The sequence below is a fragment of the Enhydra lutris genome, unplaced genomic scaffold, assembly GCF_002288905.1.
Source record: "Enhydra lutris kenyoni isolate GAN:26980312 unplaced genomic scaffold, ASM228890v2 scaffoldscaffold18, whole genome shotgun sequence".
Classification (NCBI taxonomy): Eukaryota; Metazoa; Chordata; class Mammalia; order Carnivora; family Mustelidae; genus Enhydra; species Enhydra lutris.
In genome coordinates this window covers 6558874-6571742 of record NW_019154102.1, presented here as the reverse complement: position 1 = coordinate 6571742, position 12869 = coordinate 6558874, and the positions used below count along the sequence as shown (strand labels likewise).

General features: G+C 39.2%; 1 pseudogene; it reads right to left on the bottom strand.

Annotated features, from left to right (window-relative positions):
• Window positions 1-12282: 12282 nt before the first annotated feature.
• LOC111148180 lies at window positions 12283-12734 on the bottom strand (annotated as a pseudogene).
• Window positions 12735-12869: the final 135 nt, after the last annotated feature.

Sequence of the window (12869 nt, the reverse complement as noted above, 5' to 3'; positions counted from 1 at the left end):
TTCATCTCTGTTTACTACTAAATTTGACTTCCTTTCAACTCTGAGCTAGTCTGAGAAGTTTCCTCATAGTAGAAATGTTCTATCTGGGGCTTCACACATACTAATTTTGCACTGGGAAAGCCTAAAGACTTACATGTTTGAGCTGTCAATATCATGAATTATCATGAATAAATAGTTTTTGAGCACTGGTAACACATTTATAGATGTATAAAATAATCCATTCTTTCATTTATTCAAGAAATATATGTACCTTAATCTGTTCTAGGCTTTGCAATAGAACAATGGGCAAAACAGTACAAAAATCACTGCCCTCAGGGATCTTCCATTCTAGTAGGATGGAAGTCAATCAGTCAATCAATAAACAGGTAAAATATATGTATGATGATAAACTTGAATAACGTAAATATGTAGAAATAATATTTATAAAATTATAAGAATGAGTAGCCTCGGCTTTCTAGGAAAAAATCCTCAAATTTTCTGTTAATAAAAATAACCATAAATAGCAATTGTAAAATGTTTTCCAGTTTTTAAAGTGCTTTAGCAGATATATTTTTTTGTTCTTTTTGTTAGTTCTGTGGGGTAGATATTAACCCCATTTTATAGGTTAGAAAACTGAGGACACCAGTAGGTTAAATGAGTTGCCCAAGTCCACACTGCTACTAAGTGCCACTGGTATCTGCTTAGAAGATAGTATATCAGGGCTGTGTGCTTGGCATTGTGTATTATTAAAAAGAATTTATATTTGCAAGATGAAAAAGTTCTTTGTGGGGCACCTGGGTGGCTCAGTCAGTTAAACGTGTCTGCCTTTGACTCACGTCATGATGAGCTCCCTGCTCGGCGGAGATCCTCCCTCTCCCTCCTTCTCTGCTGCTCCCCTTGCTTGTGTGCCCTCACTCTCTCTCTCTCAAATAAATAAATAAAATCATTTTTTAAAAAAAGAGAGTTTTTTGAGATGGATGGTGGTAATGTTTGCACAGCTATGTGAATGTACTTAACACATTGAACTGTACACTTAAAGGGGTAAAAAATGGTTAATTTTATGTTATGTATGTTACCACAAGTTTTAAAAATCTTCTTAAAAAATAAAAACTAAAATGTTTTAAATAATTCTAAATCGAGACCTCTAAAATAATAGAGTAAATGCTTCTTAACTTTTCTTCAGTTAACACACTTGTTGCATTACACTATTCATTCCCTCTGTATTGTGAGCATATGACATGTCCACCGCACACCAAGCACACTCTGACAGTAGGCTATGCTCTGCTACACCTGTATTTTTCAGTTCCCACCATTGTGCTATGTATTTACCAAGTCAGTTCGGTTTATTTCCAAATTTATTTATGCCAGTTACGACAATTAAACCTATTTTACTTAATAATTATAATTAAAAATTACATCAATCAATTAAATATGAGTGTGCAGAGAGACTCCTTTCAGTGATAAGTTGTATATACTTAAACATCTAATTAAAAGCTAAATATATTGCCATCAAATTATGGGTAGATAAGAATAAAATTTAGGAAGGAATGTAAATCGTAAAAACCTTGAAATATCCAGAGTCAGATGGCTTTGCTAGTGTCTTTAAATTCTTGGTCAACTTAAAAGAGAGCAAAGTGTATCAGATAGCTGGAGCTTCTGCAAAAACAAAGTGGTCTTTCACTCCATAAACATGTTGGAAGAAACCGTTTGACTATCAACAGATTAACAGGTGAACATACATTTATAAGTTCCAAGTAAAGTAAAATTTTATCTCTTTTTCCGGATATAAATCTATTCTTTTTTTTTTTTTTTTCAAAATGTGTCTCAAGGATTAGGCAATTAATTATGCACCAAAAGCATGAGCAACAACAATAAAAATAGACAAATTGGACTTCATCAAAATTAAAAACTTTTGTGTATTGAAAGACGTGATCAAGAAAGTGAAAAAACAATCTAAAGAATAAGAGAAAGATATTTGCAAATTACACATCTGATAAGGGTCTACTATCCATAATATATAACGACTTCTTACAACTCAACAGCAAAGACACAACCCTACTAGAAAATGAGCAAAGGACTCAAATAGAATTTTCTCCAAAGAAGATATACAAATGGACTTCAAGCATATGAAAATATGTTCACCATCATTAGTCACTAGAGGAACTCAAAACCACTTTGAAATACCATTTCACACCCTCTAGGATGGCTTTAATTTTTTTTTAAAAACGAAAGAAAATAACAAGTATCAGCAAGAATGTGGAAGAACGGAAGCCTCATATGTTGCTGGTGGAAGTGTAAAATGGTTCAGATGTTATAGAAAATAGATCGGCAGTCCCTCAAAGAGTTAAATGTAATTACCATGTTATCCAGCAATTCCATTCCTAGGTATATGACCAAAAGAACTGAAAACAAGTACTCAAACTCTTGTACACAAATGTTCATCATAGCCCTATTTACAATAGTTAAAAGGTAGAAACAACCCAAATGCCCAATAATGGATGAATCAAAATATGGTATATATATACAATGGAATAGTATTCAGCCATAAAAGGAATGAAGCAATGATACATGTTACAATGTGAAAAAAATAACAGACACAAAAGTCACTTATTATATGATGCCATTTATATGAAATATCTGGAACAGATAAATCCACAGAGATAGAACATAGATTGATGATTGATTGCCAGGGACTGAGAGAGGAGCAGGGGAGAGGAATGGGATATACCACTCAATTGGTATGGAATTTTATTTGGGAGTGATGAAAGTGTTTTAGAACTACATAGAGGTGGTAGTTACACAACATAATGAAGATCCTAAATGCCACTGAAATGTTTGCTTTAAAATAGTTTTATGTTATCTGGATTTTACTTCAATTAAAAAAATATAATTCAAAAGTTGAAGTCTTTTTTATTCCTCATTTCACATCATTTTCTTTTCTTTTCTTTTCTTTTTTTTAAGATTTATTTATTTATTTATTTGACAGACAGAGATTACAAGTAGGCAGAGAGGCTGGCAGAGAGAGAAAGGAGGAAGCAGGCTCCCTGCTGAGCAGAGTGCCTGACAAGGGGCTCAATCCCAGGACCCTGGGATCATGACCTGAGCCGAAGGCAGAGGCTTTAACCCACTGAGCTCCCCAGGTGCCCTCACATCATTTTCAATAACCAATCAGCCACTTGTCACATCAGGTAAATGGGCTTCTGCATGTTCTTTTTTTTTTTTTTTTTTTTTTTTTTTAAGATTTCATTTATTTATTTCTTAGAGACATAGAGAGAGCAAAGCCGGGAAGTGGTGGTGGGGGGAGCGGCAGGCAGCACAGTCAGAGGGAGAAGCAGGCTCCCCGATGAGCAAGGAGTCCAACGCAGGACCCTTGGGATCATGACCTGAATCGAAGGCAGATGCTTAACCAACTTAGCCACCCAGGCATGCATGCATATTCTTTAAAAGTTGCCTATATGCTCCTCTTGAAAGAGGGTTTGTCACAATTTACCTCTCATATACAAGCTGATTGTTCTACTTGTCTATTTTCAGACAGCTTGATTCTAATTACTCTGCCACAGAAATACAGAAGTGATTCTGAGTCCTTATTGTTGGAAACACACAAAAAATTTGGGGGGGGTGCTGCTGGAAACTTCCTTTGGCATGTACCTACTGAGGATGAGGACAGGAAGAGTTCAGAGTGTGATGGCCCACCATAAAACATCACGCAATCTTCACCTTCTTGGCCTGCACTGTCCCATACAGTAGCCTCTAGAAATGTGGCCAATGTTTTCATGACTGGTGTCATTCTTTTGGAAGTCCAAAGATGACCTTGGCAATAAGAGAGGACCATTGCCTCAAGATAACCTCACCCCACCAATGTGACATAGTTTGCCATCCTATGTAAAGGATTCCAGAAGTGGGCTAGATTCATGCCTAGAATTCATTCAAGAAATTGCAGAAATTCATAGGCTGATGGGTGAAGAACAAAGAGAAAAAGAAAAATCACTTCCCCACAGAGATCAGAAAAGTTTAACATGCCACTGATTTGAGGAGAAACTCTTCTGTCTGGATCTAGTGATTAGATCTTGTCCACTTTGCCTCCTAATTATATTTCCGATGTTGGAGTATCCTCATTTCCCATCCTATGTCTTCAGATTCTCAGTGAGTGGAGATGCCCAGTCACAGCATAAATCCTATGTCTCATTCTCAGGGCATGACAATGTAACATTAAGACTATCTGAACACTTGCTGTGGAGGCAATGAAATTCTTTCCTTGCTTGCTTCCCATGGTTGGCAAGCTGGTTTCTTCTCGAGTTTTTTCTTTTATACACAGGCTAGACCAAACAAGAGTTCAATTTTAATGATAGGCATTTATTTAAGACTGAGTCCGGAACTCTTAAAGAATCACAAAAAAAGAGAAAATACTGTATTTGCTTAATTTCAGTTAGTAAGCATTCCCCCTAGATGAGATGTGAAGTATAATAAAAAAATTTTATAAGTAGACTCCAAGCCCAGAAGAGAGTGCAGTGCAGGGTCTGAACTCCCCACTCGGAGATCAAGACCTGAGCTGAGATCAAGAATCAGTCACTTAACCGACTGAGCCACTCAGATGTCCCAAAGCATAATAATTTTTTGTAATTGTTTTAATACTGTTATTTTTGTCACTCATGTATATCTCTAGGCACTTTGATAAGTACATGTTCTCATTTTACTATTACTTATATCTGTTATGACATGTACTCATACTCTTATTAAACCATTTTAACAATGAGGAAATTGAGGCTACAAATCGATTGGGTCAGTTGTCTGAGGTCTTACAGCTAGTAAGTGATGAAAACATAATTCAAACCCAGATCTGACACCAAGTTTCCAAGTCTGAAAAGGGAAATAAGATTCTTTTGTAGAATAGTGCCTGGAAAGTATACAGCACTTTAAAAAAAATTTGATTTGAGTGAGAGAGGGAGAGAGAGAGCCTGCACTAGCAGGGGGAGGGGTAGAGGGAGAAGCAGATTCCCACTGAGTGGGGAGCCCATCACGAGACTCCATTCCAGGACCACGGGATCATGACCTGAGCCAAAGGCAGACACACCCAATCAACCGAGCTACCCAGGAGCCCAGGAAATAGGATCTTATGATATTTTTCTTACTAGCTTTAAAAGCAAACACAATGACTCAAAATATGGGGTCAAAGTTACCCTTTTTTTAACTGAAATAATTTTAATAAAACTTTAAAGAGACTCTTTTAGATGAAGCCTGAAAGGATGTATCTAAGTTTGAGGAAGTTTTAAGTACCCGGATTCTTATGTGCTTATGTTTCAAAGTTCATTCAACTTGAAAGTCATCGGTTCCTTAACAAGTGTTGCCAATATGAAATAAGAAAAAATACTTGAAACAGAAAATCCCCCTGTGTTTAGTGAACAGAGCGGTATTGTTGTTTGTTTTTTGAAGGGGACAGGAGATGGGGGTAGTGGTGGCGGTGTTTGTTTTTATGAAGTCTGCTTTGAAAAGCTCTTCTGAAGCCTTCCCAGGAGCAGCCAAGCGGGAGTGCTGGAGTTGATGCTGTACATGCTGGCTAAGTGTGGGCCTGCCTCAGCTGCAAGTAATTTAATCTCAGGATTCTCTCCAAACGGGACCTTGGACCAAAGCAAGCTGGGAATGCCATGCATTGGATTTCTCATGGCTGTGAGACCCTGTGGTAGAAACAAAAATATTTACAGGTCAAGTTTCTTAAGGTGGTGGGTTACCTAAATTTGAGAAGAATGTGGGATTTCACCCATTTGGGAGGAAGGTTTACGCTCTCCAAGGGGGAGAGTCTGTGGGCAAGCTGGAAAAGTTATCTAAAGCATTCCCTCAACTGTGTTTTAGCTGTTGGAGTGTAGATGCTATCTATCATTTTTAACCATCCTTAAAAGGAGAATCAGGGCCTTCTCTGATTCCTCTGCTCCTGTGTTTATTTGCCTTCCAAGAAGATTTGAGAATTTGCTAGGCTGCCTCCTCCATTCCTCCTCATCATAATTCTCCATGTTCTCCAGAAAGAGCAGCCCAAGACCTTTCACGTGACCATCAGCTACATCCCAGATGAGTGGAAGCTTCTGGTTGCTGAGCGTCTGCATTAGGTGGTATGAACTAGGGAATCAAGATGGCAAGCTTGAGAAGAAAACTCCAAGAAGACCCAAGTGGCCAAAGTTTCACCTTTCCAATGACAAGTATACCATAGGGGTTCATATTCCCTCACAAAGTTGCAACAATAAATTAGTACATCATTCCTTAGTTCAACCTTAGCCTAACTAAAAACTTCAAATAAACAAATAAGATAAATGCCTATTTTTGCTAAAAATCATTGTCACAGTCAGAGGTTTCTCTTTTAACGTTTTCTTTGACAAGCAATACATTCCCATAGTTAAAAAATCAAAATGGTAGGGATGCCTGGGCTGGGCTCAGTAAGAAGAGCATGTGACTCTTGATCTCAGGGTCATGAGCTGGAGCCCCATGTTGGTCGTAGAAATTATTAAATACATACATACATACATACATACATAATCAAAATGGTATTAAAAGGAATGCACTGAAATTCTTGCTCTCATCCTATCCCCACCCACCCCATACCCCACCCCATTTCCTATAGAAAACCATTTTAAAATTTTCTTGTGTCCACTTCCAGGGTACCTGCCTAGTGTCTGTTTGGGCATATATAAACAAAATCACATATATATTCTTATAATTTTTCTCTCTTTATCATACAACAGGCGGCATTCTACAAACACTGTTCCGTACCTTGCTTGCTTTTGGTCACTGAACGTGTCCTAGAGATCATTCCTCATCAGATTTCCTTCTTCTTTGTTGTTGTTACAGCTGCATAGCATTTTGGGATACACCAACTTAATTTATTTGGGTTGTTTCAGTCTTTTGCTTTTATAAACAGTACAAACAAGTGTTTCTGATCAGACATTTCTGTCTCAAACTTTGTTCCTTCTATTTTCTTGAAGTTTCACGCGCTTCTTGATGGCTGCCCAAGGGGTGTGCACTAGACTGACAGAAGGGTAGAGATAGAAGAGGCTTTAGAACGGGCTTAATCCAGCTTACTGTTTTAAGAAAGGGAAACCAAAGCTCCTATAAAGACACTTACCCAGGGGTACAGAGTGATTGGTCTGGGACCAGAGTCTGGGTTTATAGAATCTCAGCCTGAAGTCGTACCTGGTAGATTACACTGCTGGGTCCTGGATGCTGGGTGCTGGGTGCTAGGTGCTGGGTTCTGAGTGTGTGTGTGTGTGTGTGTGTGTGTGTGTGTCTGTCTGTGTGTCTGTGTGTTGCTCCTTCAGGAATATAAAACTCATTGACTACAAAGTCAAACATGGTAAGCTCCAGGAAAGGACTACAAAGCCCCTTGGAGCAAGATCTCCCAGAGCAGGAAGATACCTAGTTAGGGAAAATCTGGATAGGCTTCATCAAGGAGGTAGCATTCATGGCAGGCCTGGAAGGATGGATAAGATTTCACCAGGAAGAAAAGATGAGGAAAGGCAAGAGCACAGATGTGGATATGGGAAAACATCAGGTATCTTTGGGTAGCAAGGAGCCTGGTGTGGCTGGAGCGTAGTGTGTGATTAGAAAATGAGATTACTAGTTGCTTTATATTTTTTAAAAGATTTTATTTATTTATTTATTTGAGAGAACAAGTGGGGGGAGGGGCAGAAGGAGAAGCAGACTACCTGTGGAGCAGGGAGCCTGATGTGGAACGTGATCCCAGGCCCCTGGGATCATGACCTGAGCTAAAGGCAGGTGCTTGACTGACTGAGCCACCCAGGCATCCTACTAGTAGCTTTAATGAGAGTAGTGAACACTTGCCCTATGCCAGGTGTTATTCTTAGTGCTTTATCAATACTAGCCTTAAGTCTTCACAACCTGTGAAGCAAGTACCATTTTTATCTCCATTTTACAGGTGGGGACACTGAGGCACAGAGACCGTCAATAACTTGCCTCAAGTCGTAAGTCACACACTTGGTAAGATTGCATTCTATAGAGTCTGACTCTAAAGCAATGTTAACACTTCCCCATGTTCCTGGGAGATGAGACTGGAAAAAGGTAGTCCTATTAGAGAGGATATTGGGATGCGTGTTGAAACACAGACAGATTTATACCACCATGTTTGTAAACTCAAGGAAATAAATGCTTATTGAGCATATACTCTATCTCCAAAAAGTTATGTATGATAAATATTATTTCCCATGTAATTCAGATGGGGAACTAGGGTTCTGAGTGGGAAAGTAACTTGTGTAGACTCTCAAAGCTGTCAGGTGGCACAGAGAGCCTTCGAAGCCCATGTTTGAATGAAAACCGGTGCTTGTGCACAGGCTGGCGTTTATCCAAATGTAGCCCACAGAGTCCTAGTGCATAGCCTAGAGCGGAATGGTGTCTGTGGTCAAATGAGCTTAGGAAATGCTAAGATGAACAAAGTTAGTCCTTAATTTAATTTCAGATTTTCTCAGAGATTTTAATATACTTCCATGCTTCATAAATCAACCAAGAGGTAGATGTCATATCTCACATTTCCAAAACTGATCTTACCACGATGATCTCTTCTCCCACCACTCCCAAGCCCATTGTTCAAGTCACACTCCGTGGAAATAGTGCTGGGAGGTACACCAGTTTGGGAAAGCCTGAATAGAACATACTGAAGAAAGAAGGGAAGGAAAGTTGTGTTTCCTGATCAGCTGGGCATACACTCACACTGATCTATTGTGTTAAAATATGAAGAGCACTGGAATCTTTCTTTCTGAGGACTGCATAGAAAAGAAGTTATCCAAACTTCCATATCACAGAAGACTGATATATTTTGTTTTGTTTTGGCTTTGGTTTTGGTCCTTGTTTGTTTTAAGTATCAAAATAATAAACCTGATTTGATTTCTAAAGCAGAAATCTCCCAATTTCTATTCTAATTCTTTCCTATCCCAAGGTAAAGGTGTTTGGGTGTGGGAAACAAAAAGTGCATCCTGACCATGCTTTTTAGGTTATGCCTGTGAACTTAATTTCTGATTAGCTGGTGGTTTAATTTATAACTTGATGTTGTTAATGTGTTCCCATAAAAGAGAGTATGTTAAAAAAGAAGACCTTCAGGGCACCTGGGTGGCCCAGTTGGTTAGGCATCCAACTCTTTTTCTTTTCTTTTTTTTTTTAAGATTGTATTTATTTATTTGACAGAGAGCAAGAGAGCACAAGCAGGCAGGGCAGCAAAGGGAGAGGGAGAAGCAGGCTCCCCAGTGAGCAGGGAGTCTGATGTGGGGCTTGAGCCCAGGACCCTAGGATCATGACCTGAGCCCATGGCAGACACTTAACCAACTGAGCCACCCAGGTGCCCCAGGCATCCAACTCTTGATTTCAGCTGTGGTCTTGCTTTCAAGTCTAGGGGACTGAACCCCTCATCAGTCTCCACGATGAGTGTGGAGTCCGCTTGGGATTCTCTCTCTCCCTCTCCCTCTCTTCCCCACGTCACACCTGTGCATGCTCTTTGTCATAAACAAACAAACAATAAATAAATGCCTTCATCCTTTCCTTCAAATTGCCTCATGAAATGTAAAACTTACACACGTGGCATGGGTAAACCAAGGAAAACCGTTGTCTTTAAAAAAGGATTCTGTGAATCTTAAATACTGTATGCAAATAATACCTTCTACTGGGTACAAATTCTGCCTGTCAAAGGACATTTTTGTAGGCAATTATTACATTTGATAAGTTGAATGGAGCTTCCTTTTCAATTCTAGGAGTACCTTTTTTTTTTTTTTTTAATTTGTGGGAGGGTTATTAGAATGGCCAGAAATGCTATCTGTGCTGGTTTTGCTACCCGATAAAATAACCAGCTATAAGAATGAGAGGACGACTTCATAGCATTCATTCTTATTTTGAGAGCTGGGATGTGTGTGGAGGCTTAGATACTAATCCAAGCTCTTGCAAAAACCTGGAAAATCACTTGTAGTAGTGTCGTGTCATACTTTTGAAGAAGTTTGATAGGGGTCTCTTCGGATACAGACAAGATTAACTTGTTGGATATTTTTTCTAAGAAAGTATTTATAATACAGTACTTTGCTGCTGATGCTGCTATTGCTCTAAAACTTAATTTTAATGACTCATGGCTGTGAGTAAAGTCCAAACTCTCTCTATTGAACCCCACTGCACTCTGACTGGAAGGTAGAATATTTAGGATAACCATCACTTCCTTTCCCTAAGTCTGTAGGAAGAGGAACCCAAGGGAAAAACACAAATGAAAAAGATGTATTCACTCATAATCTTTCTTCGGCCAAAATGAACAATATATAGATGCAAATGCTAGTGAAACAGACTGAAAATTAAACAGCACAGGAAAATTGAGAATGATGCTAACCAAATGCAATAAAATACAAATCCATCCAAAACCTAATGAATACAAATAATCTTCTTTCTTTTCACACCCTATGACCTGGTCATACACATTGGGATATTTCTCAAGCATGGGAAACTGGGATCCACAACCTGTGAAACATACCAGCCTCGTGAGAAAGCTCTCATCTTAGGAATCACTGGAATTGGGATTCTGTACCATTCTAGTGGCTTTTTTGTTTTGGGATTGGGTCAGAAATATTGGGTGAAAGGAAACTTTAGATGGCCGTCCTCAATTATAACCTTGGCACCACCCACTCTATGAGCTCAGACAAATGATTTCATCTCTTGTGCCTTTTTCATTATCTCCCATTCCTATTCTCATTCTTTCATATCCAGAAGTACATGTCATCTGAAGCCTTGGGCACTTTGCATCATAAATCAGGAACAAATCCAGGAGGGAGAAAGAGTGAAGGAGACAAGTACCCTGGTTAGGAACCTAAATTTCTGCATAATCTTTGTATTTGATTTTTATTAACGGCATTTCATGTTCTGGACTGTTCCTTACATGTTTGTACATTTTCTCCTGGTCCTCGGAAAATTAAAGTCTCTGTAGAACATTCCATGAATGATCATCAGCATTACAGTTCCACTAAAATAACTGGGACCTATTTATAAACCACAGGAAATTGTTCTTGCTCAGGATACTGTCTGAATAAGTAATTTAAGAAATGAAAAACACTGTCAGTCATCCACATGCTTTCTCTATTTATTGTTTCCCAAACTGGCCTGGAGTGTTCCTATCTCTATACCTTTGTTTAGGCCTTCCCCACAGCTTGGAATGCCTTCCCCAATCACTCAAATTCTCTCTTCCTTTAAACTTCTGCACAGACATTATTTCAGGTAGAAATTTCTATAACTTTTGACATGGCCCCTTGCCCCCTAAAACCCAAGAAACTTTTTCTGCCCTCAAATCTGTGAGTCATTTGTACCCCCAACACATCACTTAGCATTTAAGTCCTACCCTATTTTGTTTTCTCCTTTATATCATTATATAAAACTGGGATTTCCAGAGAGATTGTGAACTCCTCGAGGAGAGCGTCCTCTATGATATAACCAAGGAACTATCCAACATTGAGCTAAGAACATGGATGGCACTTAGTGTGGTTGATAAAAGGTGATGGTCTCAAAAGGTCTAAAGCCAAATGAAAGAAAATTCCAGAAACCCTATGTGCAAAATACACAAAAGTTGACCTAGTGTGGTAGAAGTTGAGGTAAATGTAGGTATACTGGCATCCCGTAAACTGGACCCCATTCCCTACCCTCCTCTCAGTGCAGGTGCTGGACCATCCCCGCAGTTCACTCTACCTTTCTCTCCTGACCTGTGGGTGCCCAGTCTTCTCGGGCATCTGTGTGGGGAAGATAGCCTTCCCAGCACCCCAGAGGCCTCATTCCATTCCCTCCAGGCATAAACATGGCTGATCATGGATCATGGAAGAGACTTTGGGTCATATTCCCCACTTCCTACTGCCCCAGCATATTCCCTTAGGAATGCCTGTGTGTTTGAAATTCTGGAAGTCCCCAATAGTACTTTCTGTCAACACAAACATACTCTTCGCCATAAGCATAGTTCTCTTTTCTCCTTCATATTCTCAGTTAACTGCAAGGCAACAGAGTAAACAAAGTTACTGGTGGTACTTTTTTTATTGAGGTAAAACAGACATATAACATTATATTAGTTTCAATGTAATGAAATTGTAATGATTTTATACAAATATATATTGCAAAATGATCACCACAATAAGTATAGTTAATATCTGTCATTGTTCATAGCTACAAATTTTTTTTCTTGTGATGAGAACTTTTAAGATCTACTCTCTTAAGAATTTCAAATATGTAATACCGTGTTATTAACTATAGTCATGCTGGTGGTACTTTTTTTGTGCTATTTTTAATGACTGAAACAAAACAGATCTAAAACTGCAGTTTCTGGGAAAGTCATTTGTTCTTGCAGGTCTTGTAACTCTCCTCGAATTTGACCTTGGCTTCTCATCAGGCCTTGCATTTAAGAGCAGGGTCTCAGAAGACATCCTTGTTGATGACAGTTTTGTCTAAGGGGATAGCTACCTTGTGGGCATGAGTGATCGTAGTTATAAACTTTTGTAGAGGACTTGATCTTTGACCTCATGGCGATTTTCTTCTTACTTGTGGCAGCTGTCACTTTGTGGGGACAAGAGGTCAATTCCAGCCACCAGAGCATTGCTGTAGGGATGGTCTGAGCTACTGTCATCAATATTCTTCATGATGACTGCTTTGTGATGGTCTGAGCTACTGTCATCAATATTCTTCATGATGACTGCTTTGTGTCCGGAGTAGCATCCAGCCAGGACCAGCACCACCTTCTGGGGTTTCATGAACTTGACCATCTCGATACCAGCTTCTCAAGTCTACAGCAGAAAGCTCTGGTGGTACTTTTAATGGCACAAGGCAGATCTCATTCAGAGCACAGGAACAGAACGAAGAGTGGCCGTACCATCCACTCCTTGGCGCTAGAATCATCA